The 25,076-nt window shown below is 49.4% G+C and overlaps 1 protein-coding gene across 7 annotated transcripts in view; it reads right to left on the reverse strand.

Annotated features, from left to right (window-relative positions):
* LOC144822239 (caspase-1-like) overlaps nucleotides 1-25,076 on the reverse strand; it is a 415,881-nt gene that overhangs the window by 12,280 nt on the left and 378,525 nt on the right. The window contains exon 8 of one of the 7 annotated variants that reach the window (XR_013608589.1): nucleotides 19,263-19,448. The exons of the other annotated variants lie outside the window; for them this stretch is intronic. The gene's annotated coding sequence lies outside the window, so the exon portion shown is untranslated. The remainder of the gene's footprint in view (nucleotides 1-19,262; nucleotides 19,449-25,076) is intronic. 7 annotated transcript variants of the gene reach the window in all.

Raw genomic sequence — 25,076 nt, forward strand, 5'->3', positions numbered from 1 at the left:
CCTGAAAGTACAAAAACAGAGACGCAGCTTCATTGACATTCAAAAATCCCTCAAAAGATCTGAAATATGCTTTGTTGTCCCCCGCCAAACTGAGGGTAGAAGCGGAGGGCAAAACTTGGTTCTTCACCACTGCTGAGGACGCATGGGACTGGGTGGATGGTTGCCGAAGAGTTGTAGACCGGGGAACTCAGGATAGACGTGGTTGAAAAAGCTGAAAATCAAAGGCGACCACGGTCCAGGAGCGGATCAACCTATAAACAATGATCTGACAAGCAGCCCGAAGAGCCTGTACAATGGAGGCATCAGAACAAAGAAGTCCCCTCGGTGGAATTGGGCTATGACTCAATCTTATCCAACCATCTTCGCACTACAGGGAACACAGGGCCGGATCCCTGCAGATGCCCGTCTGACTGTCTGGGCGGTCCTCGCTGGATGGCTTGCCATGGAGACGGGGATCTCCAACAAGCGGACAATGGACGATCACTGTAATGTATACATGCCTTGTCTTTTTTTTTTTTTTTTTTATATTTCTTTTTATTGAACAATTTCGACATAACTCACCATCACAACATTTTTGCATTCAACATCATAATTACGTATTTCCAAACATCAAGATCATACATAAGGTCACATTTACAGATTGAGAGAATTCAAGGGGTTTCCAGAGTTTCAGTATCCGTCTGGTGAGTAGGTGGGGTGCAGATATCCCCTCTATCTCGATTCCATGCCCACCATACCTTTCCCCACTTACCGGGGCACCCTCTTGCAACATAGACTGACTTCTCGCTGAACATGCACCAGTCTAGATCTTCTGCCCACTTGCTCAGTTTGGGGGGTTTGCTCGCCCCCATTGCTGTGCTATATTTCTTTTTGCTATCATGTATGTCAGGGTTGTCCATTGTGTAGTGTATGTATTGAGATCTGTCGGCTCCCAAACATTAAGGAGACACCTTCGAGCTTTATATCTATATGTAGGACTTCTCGTAGCGTTAGGTGTATGGCTCGCCAGTATTATTGTATGCGTTGGCAATTCCACAGGATGTGTATAAATGTTCCAATTTCCCCACACCCTCTTCTGCACTCTTTATTCTCCGCTTTACCCATTCGCACCAAGCCAGGCCCTGTAATGTAGATCTTATGCAATATTTTGAGCTGTACCAATCTCAGCCTGGCCTGGATATCAACGTCCCGCGGGGAGGAAACTGCCCCCTGCCAGTCCTCCTCATCTAGCTCCAAGCCATCTCTGACCCATTTCTCCTTCAAGGCTTGTAATGGGTCTGCCATGATATTAATAAACTTTTAATAGATAAGCTAAATGGCTTTCTCCGGGAGATGGCCATCAAGTATTCTGTCCTCTAGGGGGGAGGCTTCTGGAAGCGTGGTGTTCCCGGATACCTGGGAGTGCAGGGTATGTCGTATTTGAAGGTATTGATAATATTCAGTGTCTGCCAGGCTGTATTGCTGTTTAAGAGAGGCAAAAGTGATAACCGTCACCCCCCTCCCCCCAGATATCTCTAATTTGCAAGATTCCGATAAGGTCACATTTGTCGAAGCCCTTGGTTTTTCACAGGCTCCCCAATCTCTCAGAACTCCATAGTGGAGTAGCCAATGTGAATTTATCAACCCATCCTAGATGTTTGTTGGCCGCATGCCATATATAGATTGAGTGTACAGTTGGTCCGGTAAGGGGGAATCTGCGGGGTTTGGCATATAATGCTCTGCTGTAATCTCCCCCTGGAAGCAACCATCTGTCCATGGTGTATCCGGGATCATTCGGACAACCATAGACCCCATGGTTAATCGCCGCAAGGTGTTGCGCCCAGAAGTATTTCTTGCCCCTGTCATACCAATTGAGCGTCAACTTAGAGAACGCAATTCGGGGCCAGCCGTCCCAATGGAGTTCTCTTTGAAGGTTTTCTATTTCTTTGAAATAGGACGCAGGGACTGGGTCCATTGCATTCTGGAGAGCGTACAGAAAGTGGGGCAGGGCTATAATTTTGAAAAGGCCGCTCTACCCAATAAGGAAAGGTGGAGGGACTTCCAATGTCGGACACTGCTTTTTAGCCACCGTACAGGTGGTTCCAGATTATGGGCAAAGCGGAGGTCTGGCATTTAGCATCACATAGATGCCGAGGTATTGAAAGCCCTCCGCTGCTGTCTGAATCGGACAGTTCCTCGGTAGAGTGGGTGGACCTCCCTGGAGGACATAGACAACTGACTTTATCCAGTTTACGGTGAAGCCTGAGAATTTCCCCGAATATTGCGAGAATGTAGAAGAGACCAATCAATGAGGCTCTTGGAGAAGTCATATAAAGAATGATGTCATCCGCGTATGGCGAGATCTTGTCCTCCCAGCCTTGGGCCCATCGCATTCCGTGAATTACTTGATCTTGCCGAATCCTAGCCGCCAGGGATTCCAGTGCCAATGCAAAGAGGAGCGGAAACAAACAACATCCCTGGCGTGTGCCCCGGCTCAGTTGGAAATCTGGAGACTTATGGTGGTTCACTACCACCCGGGCCATGGGGCTGGAATACAGCAGGCGGACCCAGCTCACAAATGCAGGACCACACCCCAATTTGCTCAACACCGCAAGAGGTATGGCCATTCGACCATATCAAATGCCATGGTGGCATCTAGAGACACCAAAATAGCTGGTTCAAGTATGGTCGGTACTCTGCCCAGTACTCAGTGTAGGCGGCGTAGATTAAGGGCCGTATTACGGTGTGGCAGGAAGCCCGACTGGTTAGGGTGGACTAATGTGTTAATAACTTTAATTAGGCGTGATGCAAGCGGTTTTGCGAGAATATTAGGCTCAACATTTAGCAGCGATATAGGCCTTTATGACGCACAGTTAGTTTTGGATTTGTCTTCTTTATGTATGACTACTATGTTTGAGACACGCTGATCATATGGTAGTATTCCTTTGTCTCTGCTTTCCACAAACCTGGAGCGGAGATGAGGGGCAATCTTGTCGGGCCTCAGTTTGTAAAATTTAATGGGGATGTCATTAGGATCTGATGCCTTCCCTGAATTGATACCCCTTATTGCCTGTGCTACTTCGTCATCCGTTAGTGGGGATTCTAAATATACTCTATTTTTGTCTGAGAGGGTGGGAAGCCTAATGTCCCTGAGCTGCCCGCTATTCTCGTCCTCTGTGAATCTACTGATTGTGCGGTACACTGTCTGGTAATGTTTCCCAAACGCGTCAGCTATTACCTGTGGGTCCACTATGGGGGCGGAGCCTTCGTCTTGCAACTCCAGTACCAGGCGGGATGACCAGTCTCGTCTGTCCCACCATGCTATTAGCCTTCCCGCTTTATCCCCATGTTCATAGATTCTGTTCTGGACTTCTCTGCCCTGCGCCCTAGCCCTATCCTCCGCTATGCTTTTAAATTAGTCTTGTCTTAACTTCAGGAGATGGAGTATTTTTGGCGTTACTGCTTGGGCTACATCCTCTTCTGCTTTTAATACTCCTTCCTCCGCCTGTACGAGATCTGCCTACCTTTCCTTCTTTCTCCCGGCAATTCGAGAAAGAGTCTCACCCCGAATGACCGTTATGTAAGCTTCCCATATCGTCTGAGCTGATTCAACCGTACCCACGTTTTCCTGAAAGTAAATGTCCGTAGTACGGGCAAATGCTCTTCTGGGTGCCTGGGTCCTTAAGATATCATGGGTTAATGAGGGCCACCCTCCCGGCATTCACCCTATCACTCATCCAGACCGGGGAATGATCTGAGATGCCTCGGCCCAGGTGGCGAATCTCTCCAATAGTGTGAGCTAGTGCCGCTGGGACTAGAATGTATTCAATACGTGATAGGCTATGGTGAGCTCCCGATAAGTGAGTGTATTTATTTATTTATATTTATTAAGTTTTACATAGCGCAAACTTGATCCCGAAGGATATCAAAGAGATTTACAATAAGAAGGAAAGGTAACAAATCCAAACAGGAGTCAAACATGGGGAATATAATAGGCGTTGAATTAAATAGTGCACACATAACAGCTCATATATAAAATCTGAGTGAACGAGGAATGGGCTATACGATGGAGCATAGTGAAATAAGGGGAGTAAGTAAAATAATCATATACAGGAATATAACCAATACCAAAATAATAGTCTAAACATGAGTCAAATGGGGCGTATAAAAGGCATTGAATCAAGTGGTGAAACATCTAACAGATCATTTAAACACCTTGGTGAATGAAGAATGTGCAAGACGATGTAGCATAATGACTTAAGGGGAGTAAATACAAAAATCATGTACAGGAATAATAACCAAAAACTAAATAATAATCATATACTGGAATAATGACCAATACTATAGTATGTCCGATGCACTTAGTGCTAAAAATTGCCCCTCCAGTTAAGGTAAGAACTTATTCATGAGGAATCTTTTTGCTTCCAATTTAAAAGCAGCCTTGGAAGAGATCCTCCGCCACTAGCACAAAGTTATTAATATTAGTTATTTATGCTTCCCAACACGGTTTGATCTGTATCACTCAAATATCAACTTTAAATATATATCATAAATTCAACACTCCCCCCCAACCATCAACTAAAAATACACATTTGTATCTTGAATGCATGCATTTCAGTTTAAGTATACAGATATTAATTCAACCAAAGGAAAACGTACAATTTAGTTCTCTAGGCTGCACACAGGAGAGCTACTTACGTGTATCTGGTGAGCTACCAGGAGCTCACAAGCTGCTTGTTGAAGTCTGTACTAGGGATATCAGGTGTGTTATGTTTCTGTTACATGCTTCCCATGCCTGGTCCTGTGCCCCAGGATCAAAGAGTTTCTTTAACCCCCTTTCCCTGACAGGGCCTGTTATCCGAGGTGTGATCTGTTTCTTTTACCTACTTTGCCTGATTGGACCTGTGATCCAAAGTGTGATGTCTCTTTTTCCTGCTTTTCATGGTTGGGCTTGTGGTCTCAGGATTGAAGGGTTTCTTTTACCTTCTTGCCCCGAATGGACCTGTGTTTGCAGGTGTGTAATATGTTTCTTTTGCTTGCTTTGCCTGGCTGGAACTGTGATCCTGTGGTGTGATGTGATTCTTGTGCCTGCCCTTTCTGGATTGTGTGTCCTCCAACCGTCCACCAGCCCCATTGACTCAAGAAAGTTTGGCAAACACATCTGAGGTCTCTCTGCGGATACCGGTCAAGGGCCCCGGATAGCACGGCATTAAAGTCCCCTCCTAATATTAGCAGGCCTTCTGGGAGTGACTGGAGTATAGTTCCGATGTCTCTGAAAGTGTTGTTTTGAAGGCCAGGTGGTACGTATACTCAGACAAATGTAGCTGTCTTCCCCTCCCACTGACCCGAGACCCCAATATATCTACCTCGTGTGTCTGGCCAATTGGCCCGCACTGTGAAAGGACTTTATCTCCCAGACCATTCACGTTCCAACTGAGAATTCTAACCCCGGTTTCCTGCAGTGTACTCATCTTTGTTGACCCTTGGAAGCCACTCCTGCTTGATATCTCTGTGGTGGTGTTAAACAAACAAACACTTCAAAGAAGTCAAACATAAAAATCGATATCTCCCCCTCCCATTTACCCCCCTCCCTGCACCCCTGCCCTCTGGACTCCAAACTGCCCATACTCCAACTTGCAGTACATGCCTTGTCTTTATGTCATTTTCGGTTTTCTGATAGGGGATTGCGGCGCGGGCTTAGGGACCCACACCCCAGCCAGTAGGGAACGGGGGCGACAGGCACTCTGCATAGTTAGTGGGGAGGGAGGAGTTTATATTTTTTCATGCAGGGAGGCAGGGTGGAGGGACGTTTCTAAATTCAAGAAGTTGTTGTATGTTCGATTGTATTAGTAAGAACCCATGTCCAATTGCTTTTATAAGAGCGGATCAAGCAGAGCACCATCATACCACGAGTTCACTGAATAGCTGCGGCCGTCGGAGGCCTTCAGTACCCACACACTTCCAAAAGAGGCAACCTAGGCATATCCGGAACCAGGGACTATTCCTTACCTAGCACACAGAGCGAAGCATATCACTACATTCCGGATGTCAAAATGGAAACATCACTAAAATTGATCTCCTGGAATGTTAATGGACTGGGAGACAAGATAAAAAAGAGGTATCGTGCTCCAGTATATAAAGAGATGCCTGCTTAATATTGTTCTTCTCCAGGAGACGCATTTGGTCGCAATACTTCCAAGGCACTACACCGCTGGGGGTATAGGCTGATTATACACTCGGGCTTTACTTCTGGGTCCAGAGGGACAGGCATACTCCTACCCAAGAACTTTACCATTTATTGTAAACAGCACCCACACAGACAAACCAGGCCGCTTCGCGTTATGACTGGCAGTTAGGAGGGAAGGGACGTCAATATTGTATCGGTCTATGTTTCCCCAGCTCTACACAGGCCGACACTCACAGACTTGAGCAAAATGATACTAGACCTAGCGGAACGGGACCTAATAATTGGAGGGGACTTTAATATGGCGCTCTGTGATCAAATAGACCGTTACCCACCTTGGGCTCCCCACTGTCCAGAACGCACCTGGCAGAGTTCATGGTTGCTTTCGGACTGGTAGGTATATGTCGCAGGCTGCACCCTCTTGCACTGCAATATACATTTCATTCAGGGGGGCTCAAACAGTCTTTCTTGAATAGATAAGATCATCACACCAGCTAATCAACAGCAAAATTTCACAGAGGTGCAGCATTTGGTATGATGTATTGCAGTTCACTCCCTGATCTGGACACAATTCAAGCTAGGAGTACCTCCCACACGTAAGACTATGTCACTCAACCCATGGTATCTAAAGGTCCCGAGCATTAGGGCTGGCCTCACCAAATCCACTGAGTACTACATCAGAGACAACATTGGCTCACTGGACTGGCCACTAGTACTCCGGGAGGCTCTCAAAACAGTAGTGAGAGGAGACATGCTTTCCCTACCAACAGGCCATAAAAAAGAAAAGATGAAGCAGCTCGAAACATTGGAGAGAAACTAACTCGCCCTTGAGCAAAGGCTTATACTCACCCCAGACTAAACACGCACTTGACGTTAAACGGCAAGAATACAGTAGTCTGCTCAGGGAGACAGCCAGGGCACAAAATCTAGCGACAAAACCCTAAAAATATGAACATGGGGATAAGGCAGGCAAACTACTCACGTGGCTTGACCAGCGGAAAAGGGCGAACCGCTGGATGACCACATTAAATGTAGATGGCGAGATATTGAGGGAACCCCAAGCAATAGCAGATGTCTTTGCAGCCCATTTCTCTGTGCTGTATTCTCCTGCGGCCCCAGTCACAACTGATGAGTCGAGGGAATTCCTGGGAGATCTCCATATGCCTAAACTCTTCTTGGAGGAACAGCAAGTGCTCGAGGCTCACCCTACAGACGCCGAAATCGCGTCAGCTATCCGTAGTATACCACTTGGGAAGGCGATGTGGCCCAACGGCCTGCCCATCGAATTCAATAAACTTGTAGCCTCTAAGGTAAACCCACATTTACAACAAATGTATCTCTAAAGTAAGCAGTGGGGCAGTTTGCTCAGAAACCAGAGATTGGCCTCCATTGTAGTGATACATAAAAAGGGGAATCCAGTGGGGAACAGGGGTTCCTATTGACCTATTTCCCTACTTAACGCAGAGGTTAAAATTACTGGCTAAAATACTGGCAAAGCGGTAGCTACAGGTTGTCACCAAACTAGTGCACCCTGATCAATTAGGGTTCTTGCCGGGACGAAATACAGCCCGTAACCTGCGTCACCAACATAGTGTACTGGGTTGAGGAGACATGATTAAAGAAAGTACTGCCATACTGTCTCTTTAAGCCCGCATGGCCTTTGACACAATTGAATGACCGTATGTGTTAACGGTGCTCGAACAAATGGAATGTGGGCCTCATTTTCTGGCATGGGTCTGTCTGTTATACACCGACCTGTTGGCGCAATATAGTGGTAAAAGGTCTCACTTCCCCAGACCTTTTCTCTCAGGCGGGGAACGAGGCAGGGATGCCCCCTGTCACCTATACTATTCGCAATAGTCCTAGAGTCCTTGGCAACCTGGATTCGTGGGGACCCATTGGTCCGTGGATTAAAATGGCCAGAGGGTTGGGAAGACAAAATATCCTTATACGCGGACAATGTTCTCATATACAGGGCATCTCCCCGGGCCTCTATCAACAGGATTCTCCACATATGCAACACCTTTGGGAGATATTCAGGATACTCCACGAACTGGTCGAAATCAGTAGTTTACTTACTGCATGGGCCCGCTCCAAGCTTGCCTCCAAATTGCAAGATAACAATAGTGACGGAGGGCTTCTGATACTTGGGGATATATGGGACAGGCGATCCCAGCCTCTTCTTTACACATAACCTCATGGGTCCACCACTCGCACGCCTACAGAATGATGTGCGACATTGGAGGTCGCTACCCCTGTCCCTCCTGGACCGGGTGGCCCTCTTCAAAATGATGGCGCTTCCCAGATTCCTCAACTCCTACACAATTTGGCATACACAATCCCCAACAACTATTTTAACACGATAGAAGGTGAAATCAGGACACTATAGTGAGACAGGCAACCCCCCCCATCGCGATTAAACTGGTCAGGGGATGGTACGATGGGCCCAACGGCGCAAAGAGTTCTCCTCTGGCATCAGATGACTAAAAAACTGGGGTGGCACAATAAAGTGATGCACGCTACCCCCCTTTGGGATACAAAAGGGGGTGGTGATGGACGGAGTATCTGAACCAATCAAACACTCACACCCAGTCAAAAGATCTGGGTTTAATCCATCACCGTTCATTAGCCCACAGACATGGCTATATGCAAATCAGTCTGACCCTGTGCCTCATGGGAACAGTCCAGCCCGAACTGCCAAGCCATGTCTTCCCTGGACCGGAAACAAGCTTCCGAGGACCGGTTTCTGGCATTGCAGCCTTCTTCAGCCCGGCTTGCCTGAATCCAGTGGCAAAGTCCCTTTGGGAGGCCGAGACACTGGGAAGATTTGGCTCAGTGCGAGATTTGACAACTGGGACACCATAGGCATTTCAAGGGTAGGTGACCTGTGGGTCATGGGAAAAATGCTCAAATTCACGGAGCTGCAAATGAAATGTCTTCATTTGAAGCATATATATATATGTATATATACTTACAAATACGTCAAGCCTTGAAGGGAGCCATTCCAACCGATCAAGACCTCCCGGAGGCCTGCCCGCTGAAAGATAGACTACTGATAGAATACATGACTTGCAAAGCCATCTCCATGACTAATCAAAAAATGATCAATAATCTGTCAGACCCCACTCACACAACTCCGCTCACAGTGGCAAGCAGACATAGGGAATCTGGATGATGGGAAATGGCAAGACGTGCTTTCTTCCCCCCTTGAAGTTGCCATCACTGCGCACCTTCGGCTAATACAGCTTAAAATACTCCATAGACCATACTATTCATGTGATACACTGGTCAAAATGAGAAAAAAGGGGAATGCTTATTGTAACCGTTTATGCGCCTAAGTAGGCACATTCTATTGTATGCTATGGGAATGCCCAGTAATCCAACAATATTGGGAAGGGGTGGTATTAGAGTACGGCAAGTTCGCGGGAAGAATATCGCTTTACAGACGTGCCTTTACAGATGTGCCTATTAAATGTGTGGATGTGTGGGGAAGCGACAGATACCACCCGCATGGAGCTGGTTTGGATGACGTTGGTGATGGCAATTGCAAAACTAAACATTGCTGGCAAATGGGGAGCATCAGATCCTCCGACGTTAGAGGAGTGGAGGCGAGACATGGACTGGTGCATGTTGGCTGAGAAAGCCATCTTTGGACTAAGGGGATGCCCACTGAAATGGAACAAAGTGTGGGGTAACGTAACATACACATAGGAAATACATGCATCCCTCTACTTACACATAGTAATTCCCCCTGGTCGGCTTGAGGACATAATGGACGACAACGTATAGGCAGGGGCGCCTGGAGAGAAGGGTTCGGCCATCTTGGGTGAGGGAGGGGTGGCGCTCGAGATGCAGGACGCTTCCCGCCCTCCCTGCTATTTAAACCGGTAAGCAGCGCTGCTTCGCTGACTCAACCGATGTCTATCCCCTGAGGCGGAAGCCGGGGGCGCTGTGCTATAATTTTAACTCTGCACCTTGCACTTTCACTATTTGTATTTTACTGTGTTGTGAATTTGATTTTAAAAAACTTGCTGCACACGTTCAAATACCTCTTGCAATATAGGGATTTAATTTGGTAGTTGACTAAAAACTTCTCGGATCCCTGGCCACTCGAACCGACTCCCAGAGCGCATTTGTATCCGGGGCGCCTGGAGAGAAGGGTTCGGCCATCTTGGGTAAGGGAGGGGTGGCGCTCGAGATGCAGGACGCTTCCCACCCTCCTCACACCGGATATAAGAAGAAGGCTTCCCGTCCGCGCAGCGGACGAGCGCAGCGGGCGCGCCGACGGCGCGCCAGAGGTAAGCCCGTCTGCGCCCGTCCGCGCCGGGACCGGGCCCAGGGCCACGACCCCTGCTTGTCCCTTACCTTATCAGCGGAGCTCCTTGCTGCAACTCCGCCCTAAGCCCGCCTCCCGCTGCTCCATCATTGACCCGGCACTCATGCCCACAGGTACCAACCTTAACTGTCCCCATTGCAATACCCTCATCCACTTAACCAACAGTACCATTACTACTCCTGCCACTAAGCGCATTAAGGAGAATCATATTACCATGGCCCTCATCAATGCGCGATCCTTGCCTAAACACCGCCAAGAGATCGCCGACCTTATCACTGATCACAATCTTGATGCACTGTACGTAACTGAAACATGGACCGATGAGGCATCTGCCCCAGACCTGGTCACGGCAGTTCCACCTGGTTACATTGTCCATAGGCAGGACAGGGTGAAAAACAGAGGTGGAGGTCTGGCCATTATAATTAAAAATCATTTTGAAATTCGTACCTCCCCCATCCCAGCTTTGTCATGTGAAGCCCTACATTTTATTATAAAATTCTCTCCTTCCTTCAGTTTTAAGGGAGTGCTCTTATACCGACCTCCGGGGTCCAGAGCTGCGTTCCTGACCAACCTGGGGATGATAACTGAATCTATAGCCACAGATGAGTCCATCACGGTTATGGGCGATTTTAATTTCTACCTCGAACAAAACTATGATAATGATACTATCTCCCTCACGTCAGACCTAGAATTAATTGGTCTCAGGCAATTGGTTGACGCCCCTACCCATCAAGCAGGACATACGTTAGATGGCATATTCACTAACATCGAAAATCTACATGTGACCGACATTCTCCCGATGACATGGACAGACCACTCGGCCATATTCTTTAGCATGACCACCAAAGACTCGCTGAGTAAAAAGATCCCTCATCTTAAGACTGGTCCTTTCAAAGCTTGGAAGGATTTAAATTACGATAGCTTAAACATACTATTAACTAAACTCAAACCGGACCTATCCAACGATCCTAGTGTTGCCACACATCAATTCCATGAATGGCTGAGTGTCGCCACTTCGCAATTAGTACCAACTAAATCCCATTCGAGAAACAGGAGTACTCCGTCTGCCCAATGGTACACTAAAGAATTAAAAACACAAAAACAACTAACAAGGAACAAGCAAAGGCATTGGCGACGAGATTATGATAGCGAAAGTAAGGATAAATACAAAGAGGCCCTAGCCACTTATAAATCCATGATAACAGCAGCAAAAAAGCTCTTCTTCTCTAAACATATAGAACTAGCAAAAAACTCCAGTAAACAGCTATACAATATAGCTAAAACATTATCAGGTAACACACCAGATTTAACACCTTCACCCTCGCAATCATTATGCGATGCTTTATCTGAGTTTTTCTTTGTGAAGGTAAATAATATATACCAAGCGTTCACTTCTGAATCAAGCACTACCCTCACCCCCCTTCCTCTGACCACCCTGAGCAATCCCCTGACGAGCTTTACTCCCCTAACCACCGATCAAACTAGGACCATACTGAATACAGTTAAATCTGGATCAGCTTTGGACCCTTGCCCCACTTCTGTGTTAACCTCGGTCTCAGATACCATTATTCCTGTCATCACCCATGTCTGCAACTCAATACTGAGCTCCGGGTTTTACCCGGATGCCCTGAAAAATACACTGATTAAGCCCTTACTAAAAAAAGTCAATCTAGACAGACAAGAGCTGAAAAATTATCGGCCTATAGCAAGTCTCCCTTTTTTAGCTAAAATCACGGAGAAAGCTATGAACCAACAGCTAACTGACCACATAGAGAGAAATAACCTGCTTGATGACACCCAGTTTGGGTTCCGCAAATATCACGGGACGGAAACCGCTCTCATTAAGGCAGCGGATGATATTAGAACCATCCGGGACCAGGGAGGGTCAGCCCTGCTGGTGCTCCTAGATCTTTCTGCAGCATTCGACACGGTTGACCACAAGACCTTGGTAAACCGTGTCGAAAAAATGGGCATCCAGTCCACTGCGAAAAATCTACTGATCTCCTTCCTGGCTAACAGATCCCAGGCGGTCACATTAGGCCCATTCCAATCTGCCAGCCGGTCGTTACCGTGTGGGGTTCCTCAAGGCTCATCCCTAAGTCCGACACTTTTCAACATCTACGTGTCGGACCTTGCTAGTGTCATCAAAGCACATGGGATGAGCCTAACCTCATACGCCGACGACACGCAGCTGGTGCTGGCCATCAAGGGTGATGGTCAGGAGGTGGCCGAACGGTTCCAAGCTGGCATGACGGCGATAGGTGAATGGATGGCAGGTAACTGCCTAAAGCTAAACTCCGACAAAACGGAGGTGGTCATCTTTGGCAAGCTCTCACCATCTTGGCCCACAGCCTGGTGGCCATCAACTTTTGGCACCCCACCTTGTCCCTCCTCCAAGGTCAGAAATCTGGGAGTCATGTTTGATGACCAACTCAACTTTATGACCCATGCCAATAAGGTAGCTTCCACGGCCCATTTCAAACTTAGGATGATTAGGAAAATCCTGCCTTTTCTACCTGATGCGGCCGCCAAGACCCTGGTTACATCATTGGTTCTTACCTCCCTAGACTATTGCAACGGCCTCCTTCTAAATGCACAAAAAAGAGTCACAAAAAAACTTCAGACTGTACAAAACGCGGCTGCACGCCTGCTATCCAAAAAACCCAAATTCGCCCCCATCTCAGACACTCTGAGAACCTATCACTGGCTTTCTATCCAAAACAGGATAACGTTTAAAGCCATGTGTATAGTTTACAAAGTAATGCAGGACCAGGGGCCTCGCTTCCTTAAAGATCAATTAAAACCCTACAATCCAGTCAGAACACTCCGCTCCTCTACACTTAATCAACTAATTACTCCACGCAGCAGAACAGCTACTTGGGGCGACCGTCGCTTTCTTGCTGCAGCCTCTAAGATCTGGAATTCCCTACCTTACTACGTTAAATCCAGCTCAACACTCCTACAGTTCAGGAGACAACTAAAAACGTGGTTATTTGACCAGTAACTCATATACTCAGCCCACCGTACCTACTTCTAAGGATAGACACTACTGCAGTCTAGCGCCGAGACACCCACGGGTATTTGGTTGCGCTCTACAAATGCCAGTAAATAAATAAATAAATATATAAACAATGTAAATGATAGACTCAGGGGATGTCTATTACTGTCTTGACTGTTCATGAATAATAAATGTCATTTTATATGCTGTAACATGTTATTCTATTAAACAAAAAGATGTTTAAAAAACAAAATGACAATATGAGTCTCAGCAGGGGGTTCATATTTGAATGGGAGCCCACTACTCTGCTAGTCCACTTCAACGAAACGCGGGCCTCAGAACTAGTGTTAATATATGCACATTAGCGATGTGCTCACAGGACAACAATACAGAAGGGGGCACCTGGACACAACAATGGACTGGAGGGGGTTTGAAATTTTGCAGGAGTACAGGAGGGGGCTGCCTAGGTGTTGGAGAACGACAGGAGAAATAAGGCAGAACCACTGAATGCATGTGCAAAGGAGGGGAAGGGGGCACCCAGAGTTTGCCAGACTGAACATAAAAGGGGCTGGAGGTTTAGACTTAGAGGGTGTCATGATTTGGGTACAGTCCATGGCTGAATTTAGAAAGCATGGGCGAAGTTTACCAATGGTAAATTGTACGGCCAGGGCAAAGTGACCAATTATCCAGGAATCTCACTCTTTTACGGCCCCCCTGATTTTGGAGCTTCTCATGTGACTCCCTGAGCCTACCAGTTTCTGCTACAAGGTCTGCTGTCAGACAACCTAGATTTGTGTAGTAAACAAAAAAAAAACGTAAAGCTATTTTTTTAAGCAGAGTGGGAAGAAGTGATGGGTGGATGTGCCCATTACTAAATCTTTGCAGAACAGGTTGTTCTTGTGTTTTGTAACAGGGCGCATGCACCCTTCTTAAAATTATGTTTAATTAACAACAGTGCAATATAACTAACTCCTAATGAGTGCAACAAAATATAGCAGTAGGAACAACTTACTTATCCCACATACACATACATATTCATATGTATATATATATATATATATATATATATATATATATATATATATATATATATATATATATATATATACTGCACATTTTATTCGATGGCAATTATACTGGACACTGGTCCATGCATAGGGATGATCATATGTCCATACATAGAGCAGGGACTAGGAAGAAGGGCACAGCTACACGCAGTGTTGGTTTACCAGTGTTCTGAGACTTTTTTCAATTTGAGTGATTTAACATTATGACAGTGTTAGTCATTTCTGTACATGTTTAGGAAGTCATCATTTCTCTGTAATAATCTTCCTGCTAGGAAGCCGAGAAGCACGTGTCCTCTGTTGAGTAGTCTGGATGCAACTGCAGTGGATATTTGTGCTTTTCTGTTTGCTTAAATACTGTCATTTTTTACTGTCATTTTAAAGGTTTAAATCTTTTTATTGTTTTTAAAGACAAGAAGGACAAAATAAAATGCATCATGCAATGATGCTCAATTCATGGGCCACAAGCAATTAAAACGCTACATAATGTATTCAGAACAGTCAAGAAAAAACAACCCCCCCCCCCCTGCCCCCACCCTCTCCCTGCTACCCCTCCCTCCCCTCACCCCTGTTGTTACCAAGGAAGTATCTGAGGCCGACAGGAAGCAAATCCGCGGCCCTGGGGCTGGATGGAATCCTGAAATAGTGCAGTAAGTCGCAAGAGGCGCATGTACCTAGGACAAGTGAGTTTGTGACATTCGGAGCATAGGAGGGCGATGAAAAGGCGCCACAGATCCGGAAAGGAGGCACCATCACCCTGGAGAGAGAGAGAAGGAGATGCGCTCACTACCCAATACGTACCATAACATGTGCAGCCACCCCTGTATAGAAGGTGCCCTATCCAAGCCCCATGTTAACAGTATATTCTGTAGAGCCACCCCCAGGGCGATACCCATCTGCCTCCCTTGGTGTGATTTGAGGGGAAATGTAAGTATCAGAGATGCCTAAGATGGTGTAAGCCGGAAATCGTAGGATACTAGTATCGAAGTGGAGGTCTATTTCATCCAGGACCTGTGTCCAGTAAGACTTAAGAATGGGACATGTGCAGCAGGATGCCGACATCTCCACACCCCCTCTAACAACTCGAGGAGCAATTGGTATCGCTCTTGTGCTGCCTATGATGGGTGAGGTACTAGTATGTCGCTATCTTGGTAGCAGACTCTACGCTAGAGACGTTGCACGCTGAGTGGCTGTCCCTATAATGGATGTTGCTCCATTCTTTCTGGGTCAATGTCCGCCCCAGCTCTGCCTCCCACCTTTTCTGTCCTGTGGACTTGATCTCTTGTTCCGGGGGTGTAAGAAGTGGATCAGGTTCGCGCTATATATAACTTTATAAATATAAATATAGAGTTCTGTGATGAGTCGTTTGGTGGATTGCTTGGAGGATAACCATCATTCGTAGGGGGTAAGCCTTATCTCAGCTCCTTGACGCATCTGGGGTTGCATCACCCAATGCCATATCTGTTGGTAAGGATGCCGCTCGGTTTTGGGCATAGCAAAATCAGCTCTAAAATTTTCAAAAGACATGGGTCGGGGCGTGGCTTGGCAGGCCATCATGGCGGACATGTGCTAGTCAACTCCGTCCTGCCCGAAATCAATCCTACAATGATCCTGGCTTCCTCGGACCTTTGAGCAGTCCTTGAGGGGGCATCTTGGCACCACTAACCTGCGGGGGCAGTCCGGTGAGCGGCCGCAGTGTCTGGAGCGGCTGAAAGCTGAGGCCGCCGCGTCCACGAGGCGCAGCCTGGTGTCTGGTGGCAGAGCCAGGGCGTGGTGTTTGGCGAGCCCTGGGAGTGGCGCAAGCTGCGCGGCCGCCCGTGGGAGCCTGCGGCGGCAGCCCCGATTGCCCAGTGGTGGTGGCGGCGGTCTTCGCGGGGCGGATCGGCCCCGGGGTCCAGGCGGTGATCTCTGGTGAGGAGTTGGGAGAAGGGGGCGGCCCGGCCCGGGGGGAGGCTTGGGTGCGCCCGCTCACCGCGCCCAGGAGAGTGGCCGGTTTCTGGGGCCGCTGGAGTGCCCTCCTCCCGGACATTTGGCCATTGCTGAGGGGCGGCGACAGTTGAGAGTGGGAGGCCCCCCCTCGGACTTGTGCCTCTACCCGGGGACCGGCGGCTGTATCGGGCCGTGTGGGGGGCTTGGGAGGCCTTAATTATGCTGACTGGTCTCTCCTCGACCCCCGGGGGCCTGCGGTGGAGGCAGTGAACCGGCCCTTCGGTGCTCCTGCCTTGGGGGTCTCCTGGGCCTGAGTGGAGGTTGGCCTGGCGCGTGGCCCAGGGAAGGTGCCCCATGACGGGCCGGTGACAGGAGAGGGGCCCGGAGGGACAGCGCAGCCGCAGGGCGAAGATGTCGGATCTGTGTTGAACTTTTCTGCTGTGTGGGCCCCGGGCACGGACATTAGCTGGTGGGCCTGACTTGGAGGAGGCCCCCTGATCTGACTGTGGCGACAGGGCCCGTGGTCGGCGGTTGCACCGGGTCGCGCCCCGGGGGAAGTGAGAGGAGACGGCTCTGTGCCTACATGGTCAGACCGGGGGGAAGACACCAGCAGTCGAGCAGGCAGTTGGGGGCCCTGGGGTCGGCGGGGCCTCGTCGCCTGGGTGCTCGGCGACATCGGCGGGCAGGTTGCCCAGATCTCTGCTGTTGGCGGGGGGCCACTCACTAACTAAGGCCTATACTGGTGGATTGCGGGCCCCGGATCGGGGTGCCTTCCCCTTTGGATTGTGAGCCGGACCGACTTGCTGGGTTCCTGCCTGTGCTGAGGGGACACTTGGGTCAATGCCTAGCCTAGATAGACTGGGGCCCGTCGGGGACCACCATGACGAGAGACAAGGGCGGTGGTGGAGCTGCTAAACATGGGCCCATCGACAAGTTTACCTGCCCGGGAGCGACGGGGGGAGCCGCCTGGAGCCCCCAGAGGGTCGTACCGGACAATGCGGCTCTGATGGCGGCAATCACTCAATCCAGAGACATGCTGGATACCAAAATTGGTGCGGTGGGCTCGGATGTGATTAATACGGCAGGACCTACGGAATGCAGTTGCCCGCATCACGGAGGCGGAGACCCACATATCAGGGGTGGAAGACGATGTTACAGTCCTCAAGCAGAAGGCGGCGAGCATGGAAAACGCCCAGAAGGACTTGGCGCTCCGTGTTGAAGATGCTGAAGGACGGGCCCGGCGGAACAACCTGTGCTTTGTCGAATTTCACAGAGGGTTGTGAGACTGGGAATATGGAAATATTCCTCACACAATGGCTGGAGGGCTGGCTCCCCCCGGACGTCCTGTCCCACTGCTACGCCGTGGACCGGGCCCATGGAGCGCTCGCCCAGAAACCGGCAGTGGGGGCTCGCCCACGACCAGTGATCGCGCGTTTCTTGAACTATCTTGACCGCGATGCCGTCCTGACACAGGCCCGCGCCTAAGAACCTTTGCTCTACGATAATCATCTTATCCTGGTGTTCCCGGATTTAACGTGACACGTGCAGCAGCAACGCCAATCGTTTATGGCAGCGTAAGCCAGACTGTGGGACCTCAAGCTCCAGTACGCCTTATTGTTCCCAGCTCACCTGCGGGTGGTGTACCAATCTCGCACCCATTTCTTCGACACCCTGGAGGAGGTGTTCAAGTGGACAGATGAAACCGTGCGGGTGAGGGTGCCTACCACCGCCCGGGCTGCATTCAAATTCTTCCCTGAGTGAGGCGACGTCGAAGTTCACGGGGACAGAGCTGGAGGGGGCACAGAAGATTTTGATCCCAGAGGCGCTCTCTGCCCTGTAGTGCCTCCTCACAGGGAGATCCGGCTTCCCAGCCTTGGACACTGGACCCGTAACTGCTGGGGGTGGGTGGTGCAGGGATGTTCCTCTAATGGGAGTGTGAGCATGATTGATTTAAGCTGTATGGAGGGAGCTCTTACGGAGGCTGAATCCCGACAGTTCTAGCACTTGTGGGGTGTGGGCCTGGATGACATGGGCTGGAAGTTGGGGATCCATTGGCTGGGGTGGCCCGTGTCCCCCCTTTGGGGGCTCGGTGCTCACCCAGCCGCGACATGTACTTCAGCGTTTTTGAGATATTGGGTGGGAGTTTTTTATGGGGAGGGGGTTCGTTTGGGGGTAGGAGTTGTGCCATCTCACTGGGTTCATTAAGACACACAAACCCCGTCGGGGCTCCTTTTCCGTGCAATGTCCCTTCATGCTGCTCGATGGCTAGTGGTACTGTAGTTGGGCAGGTGTCCCCTGGTACCCTCTGCATTGTCAGCTGGAACGTGCGCGGGGACTGGACAAAATTAAGCGTGGGGCTGTCCTGCGCCAGGCTAAGAGGGCCAGAGCCGACATCTTTTTCTTACAAGAAACTCATCTGCAGGGTCTCATACGTACATAAGCGGCAATGGCTGGATACGCAGGTGGTGGTATCTTTTTCACCGAGGCACGATTGGGGTGGACCCCATAGTGTTGGGCTGTGTATATGCCCCCCCGCCCCCGTTACAGTGGTCTTTGGTAGAGCGGCTACTTACCTTGTGGGCTGACATGCCGGACGTGGCTTCAGTGGTGGGTGGAGACTGGAATGATGTGCAGGATGTGGGGAGGGACAGGAACAGGCCTGGTGGGGGCCGGGGTGGCACTCAGCCCACAGAACCACACTCATTAGTTACAAGCCTTGATATGGTGGACACCTGGCGGCACATTCATGGGGACAGGAGGGAGTTTACGTACCTCTCGGTGGTCCGCAAGTCATTCTCTAGGATTGACTGTGTATTTGTTCCCCGGGCGACTGTTGCAAATGTGGTTTCCGCTGAGATCCTCCCCCGGGGGTTTTCAGATCATTAGCCGGTGGCCGTTGAGCTGCAGATGGGCAGGGGGCGATTTAATTCTCATGACTGATCAAGAACCCTTATGACTCTAGAACAAATAATAACATTTTTGCTATAAAAACCTCCTTGTGTTGCATGTCTTTGTTTCTCTAGCTAGTGTGGTAGCTATATACATGGACCTCCAATTATTGAATATTTTTTTTTTGTATATATTTTTTATTTTAGCAATAAAACAGGAGGCATTACAGATATCAGGTGTCATACTATAAAATACAGAACAGGGACGGGCGGGGGAAATATACAGGCAAATACTCAATGTAAAGGGAACATGGGACGTCATCTCAATTACGCATATTGGAGAAAGAGGAATAAATAATATATCAGACGATCTAGAACAATCCCAACCGCAAGACCCCGTCTTCAATGATACAGGATAATTAAAGCCAGTGTAGACACCCAGATGAATAAAGAATCAGTGAAGGATAAACAGCCCACCTCTCGTGAAAAGGAAAAAGGAAAGAAAAAAGGAGCCATAGAACAAAACAATGGCAACAAAAAAAAAAAAACCTAACCCCCCACCCTGCACCCCTGCAATGGCTACGGCCTAACCCCACTAGCAGCGTTCCTGTCGCCCAAGAACTTGCCCTAAAAGAAGGAAAGAAGATAAAGTGGAGGAGGAGAAAGCAAATACACCCCCCGTCTCCCGTACCCCCCGCCAGAAGCGACCACCCCGAGACTTAGTCAAACCAATATTCAGCAAAATATACAAACCAATCGGGGGAGTTTAGCAAATAACCACCCAACTCCCATCACATTATAGGCACAATCCCGGCATGGAATAAATCTATTTTATCAAACCCAGGCAGTCAAGTTCAGCCCTGGCCAGTACGGTCTTTCGTAAGAGTCTTTTTTACTCGAACCGCCATCGTGCTGGAAAAGGCAAAGCGTTCATAAAAGTTCATGTCAGTGCTGCAGGATCGATAACAGGATAAAAGTTCACAATGTCCACTAATCGAGCGAGGAAAGGTGTTCAAGAATAGCGAGTATCTCCAGTAGTCACTGAGGAAATTGTTACAACACAGAAGACCGTCAATGTATGTATTAGGCGGCAGCAGGATCGAGCAGGGGACGCTGCCGATAATCACAGCCTTGCTGGTTGTTAATTGGGAACCGACGAAGCTCAGGAAATCCGGGTTCCGCACGGGGTCCTCGATCTCAGGCGTACAGTGCACCGCTGGTACCACAGCTAGCTGAAAACTTAACGAAGAATCGTCATCCGGTCCCAAGATGCCGTCCACTTTCACAATCAGTGTCCGGAACACAGCGATGGTTTGCGAATGGAGCGCCCCAATGGCGGCCATGATGGCCTGCAGCGATGGCGTGCCTTCCGTCTGCTCCATCCCCTCTCACTAGGCGATAGAGCAGGACTTGAACCCCGGAGGCGGCTACTCCGGGGTGACAGGTCACGCAAATCCGATGACAACAGTGGGCGCTCCTCGTCTTGCAAAATCAACACCTTCGCCGTTAGCGAGGGCCCCAGCCCGTCCACCCCGGGAAGGTAGCAGGGTCTCCGGGCGCAGGAACCCCGACCACGGCAGCCGGTGCGGCACGCTGGTGTGTCCTCGGTGTAGACCGTTCACAGTATCGTCACCAAAAATCAACAATTTACAGCACACTTCGGGAGACCGGGCTCAGTCCAGGTCCCGCGGCTGATGTTGATCAACTCCAACCCGGATAGGTTAGAAATCGAGGCCCCGGCTTCCACACGTTGTTAGGCCGAGAATGGAAACACGGCGTATCATCGTCATCCGATAAGATAGAAAACTCGGGATTGCACTTTTAGGAGCAGAAAAACTTCACGAACACGGGAATCTGGTGCGAGTTCAGGATTGATGGCAGGATATTCGAAATGCTGGCGGAGGTCGACGGAGCCGGGAGCTTACGCGGCCATCTTGATTGCTAGCGTAGCTCCTCCTCCAATTATTGAATATTTGAAACTAATACAGCTATTGATGGTCACAGTCTGAATCTTAAATTTGAAGTATAGATTCTATATGCTGTATAATTTATCACCAAACAAAACTCTTGCTGGCAACCTCCATTTTACACTCAATAATATATGGCAGGTGGGCAATCTTCAAAATGGTTGCGCTCCCCCGCTTGCTGTACCAGCTGCAGAATCACCCATACCCGATAGTGCCCAAATGGTTTAGGCTGGTGAATTCCGTGTTGGGGCAATTCCTTTAGGGGAGGTGGGCGGTGCGGGTAGCGTTGCACACTTGCTTTCTTTCCACCTATTGTGGCAGGCTGGCGACATCAGATATTCTTTCATACTACCAGGCCTCACATCTATTAGTGCTAAATGAGTGGTGGTATGGGGACAGGGAGGACCCGGCCTATGCGCTGGAGCGACACCTTATGGGGTCTCACACCCTTCACACGATGCTCTATGTCTCTTTCAAATTTGGTGGCAGTCATTGAAGCGAATGGGGTGGTGGGATACCCTAACACGAGAGACTCCCCTTTGGCACAACGGGCGCCTGCCGGAGCTGGCGGCCTTGCAGGGCTTTAGGGGGTGGGATGCCATCGGCATCTCCACCCTGGGGGATGTAGTACGGGATGGGTCCCTTTAGTCCTTCCGGGATCTACAGCTGGAATATTGCATGCCCCGGTCCCAGTTTTATCTGTACCTTCAGTTCCGCCATGCGCTTCCCCTAGCCTAGAGGGCCTTGACTCACTACCCGAGTTTAGTCCGTTGGAGGCGAAAGTTTTTATGGGAGATTTTGGAAACCAAGAAAATCTCACGGATATATCAATCCCTGGTCATCCATTGCGCGCCCACGCTTGAGAAGCTTCGGGGGGTATGGGAGGAGGATGTGGGTACGCTCGAAGAGGAGGACTGGAGGGAGGCCGTAGCCTCCCCCGAGGAGCGGCCATAGCAATGTGGCTTCGCCTCATACAATTTAAATACCTCCATTGGGTTTACTTCACTCGCGTACGCTTGTGGCGGGCGGGTTTGATTACGTCCCCGGAGTGCCTCCGGTGTGGCGGGGAGGAGGGCACATTCTTGCACACCGTCTGGCAATGCACATCACTCAATCGATTCTGGAGGGGGGTATTCTCCTATTTATTGGAGGTTCTGGGGTGGTCACTTCCACACACGCCACAGTTCGCCCTACTACATGTGATGGAAGGGACTGGGGTCAACGTCTATATAACACCTTATGCTGCTGGGCGTCACACTGGCGAAACGTGATATAGCCAGAATGTGGAAGGATGCACGGGCCCCCTCGTTGGCTGCCTGGAAAAATGGCCTTGACTTCTCCATGGGGCTAGAGCAGCCAATCTTTGTGGCCCGGGATTGCCCGCGTAAGCACTACAAAATATGGAAGCGGTGGGCGTACTATAGGGGTTTGTGGCTGGAGCCTCCGAATGTTGTGGATGAACTTCCAGTGGAATGAGGGCTGGAGCGGGCCTGTCGGATCTGGCACGGGGGGAGGGAGGTGTAGCCTGGGTTGCGTGCGTGTATCAAAACTGGTGGGGGGGGGGGGTTGTTGCAGTTTTTCCTTTTCCTTTACTGTTTTTCTATCCTGATGGTTTATGCATATGGACTGGTCTCAGTGGACTTTGCGCAACTCGGGGGCGGGGTGGTTAGTTGGGGAGAGGGGCTTTAAATCCTAACGGATATTCTAAGTCACGTAATTTGGTTGCACTGTTTGATGTAAAAGAAAGTCTGATGCGGTCTTGTAAATGAATAAATTGATACTGCAGTGACCTCTGGGGTTCAGAGCCCTGCGACTTTTGTGCAATCTGACAATCAAATATGATTTTTAAAAAAAGACATGGGTCCCTTCTGATTAAAAAAGTGTCCTATGGATCTGCGGACTTCCTTATCCCAATGGCGAAAAGCTGTCTGATCGAGACCCGGGGTAAAGTCAGGGTTGCTTGTGATAGGAGTGAAGGGCGACGGGAATGTGGTGAGGACTTTGCGTGTGGCCGTAGCATCCCAAGCGATGAAAGTGGCTCATACTATCGGGGAGCCAATGAGACCCGAAGGCCTAGAAGCTCTGCAGAGAAAAGGGATCTTCCACAGAGCCAATGCTCGCTCCACAAAAAGCCAATGCTTCTCAAACTCCAGCTGAGCCCACTCCAACAAGCAACGGATCAGAGTAGCCTTGTTGTAATAGTCTAGGTTAGGAATTCCCAAACCCCCCTCACATGGGGATCTAAAACTCATGTCCCTGCTCATCCGTGGTTTATTGTCTGCCCAAACAAAAGAGGAGAACTCTATTTGAAGCTGATTCGGCATGCCCGGGGCCGGCTCCACAGGCAATGTCTGGAAAAGGTAAAGAATTATAGGGAGTATGTTCATTTTAAGAGCGGCTACCCGGCCCAGCCACGAGAGGCCAAATGGGCGCCAGCGCTGCAAGTCTCACTGTATCTGTGCTAATATACTGGTGTATTGAAGGAGACTGTCTCTTTGGTTGAAACTGCTAATGTTATACCTAGGTAGGGGATAGTTTTTTGATCCCACCTAATGAGGCATGCCTGGACAAGGGCATCAATAGTTGACGGCTGCAGGGAGAAACCTGAGGCCTGCAATTTAGAGACATTTACACGACAGCCAGAGGCGGTAGAAAACTCCTCTAGTTCCGTGAGGAACGCCGGGACAGATGACTTAGGGGACTCAAGCGTGGCGATGATGTAGTCTGCATATAGGCTAATGGTGTGCCTCTCCTCTCCAAAAATAACCCCGCTGATCCGCTGATTTTCCCAGACCCTCTGGACCAGCGGCTCCATATAGAGGGCAAACAGGAGTGGGAAGAGTGGGCAGCCTTGTCACGTGCCCCAGGCTATCGGAAAGGGTCCGGACGTGTAGCTATTCACTCGGACAGTGGCTCGCTACCCCAAACTGCTCCAGAGTGGTCTCTAAGAAGGGCCAGTGTACCCTGTCAAATGCTTTTTCAGCATCGACAGAAAGTACCACTTGTTCCACTGGTTGGCGGTGTACCTTGACTAGGAGGTGGAGCAGCCTCCTGGTGTTGTCACTGCACTGCCTCGTCACCACAAATCTAGCTTAAATGGTTCTATTAGTCCAGGCATCAACGGACCTAGCCTAGTCACCAATATCCCAGTAAGGATCTTAAGATCAATGTTCAACAGGGAAATAGGCCTATATGAGGCACAGTACCTACCGTAATTTCTAGGCTTGGGCAAGACTACCACTGATTCCATGAGCATTATGGGGGGCATCTCTGATGTGTCTCTGATCGCTTTGAATAGCCATGTCAATATTGGGGCTAGGACTGAGCAGAAAGTTTTATAAAAAATGGCTGTAAACCCATCCGGGCCGGGAGATTTAAGGAGCTTAAGCCTGGCGACAGCTGCAATTACTTGCCCAACTCAGATCGGGCTATCTAACGAGGCGGTCTGATCAAGTGTAAAGCGAGAATGTGTTAAGTCCTTAAAGTATGCAGAGGAGTTTTGCTCTGGTATTTGTTGTGCCGAATAGAGATTGGCGTAAAAATCACTGAAGGCAAGAGAAATGTTCGCTCTCTGGAAACTTCCGAGCCCCCCTCATCTATGATCAATGGGACCGCCACTGCCTGATGCGCCCACATCTGTCTCCTCCCGTGTAGAACATGTGTTTGGGTCAGAGGGCTGTGTATTCTGCTCGGTCCAAGTCCAAGCTAGCTAGTTGAGCTTGTGCAGTCTT

Source organism: Lissotriton helveticus, chromosome 3_1, assembly GCF_964261635.1.
Source record: "Lissotriton helveticus chromosome 3_1, aLisHel1.1, whole genome shotgun sequence".
Lineage (NCBI taxonomy): Eukaryota > Metazoa > Chordata > Amphibia > Caudata > Salamandridae > Lissotriton > Lissotriton helveticus.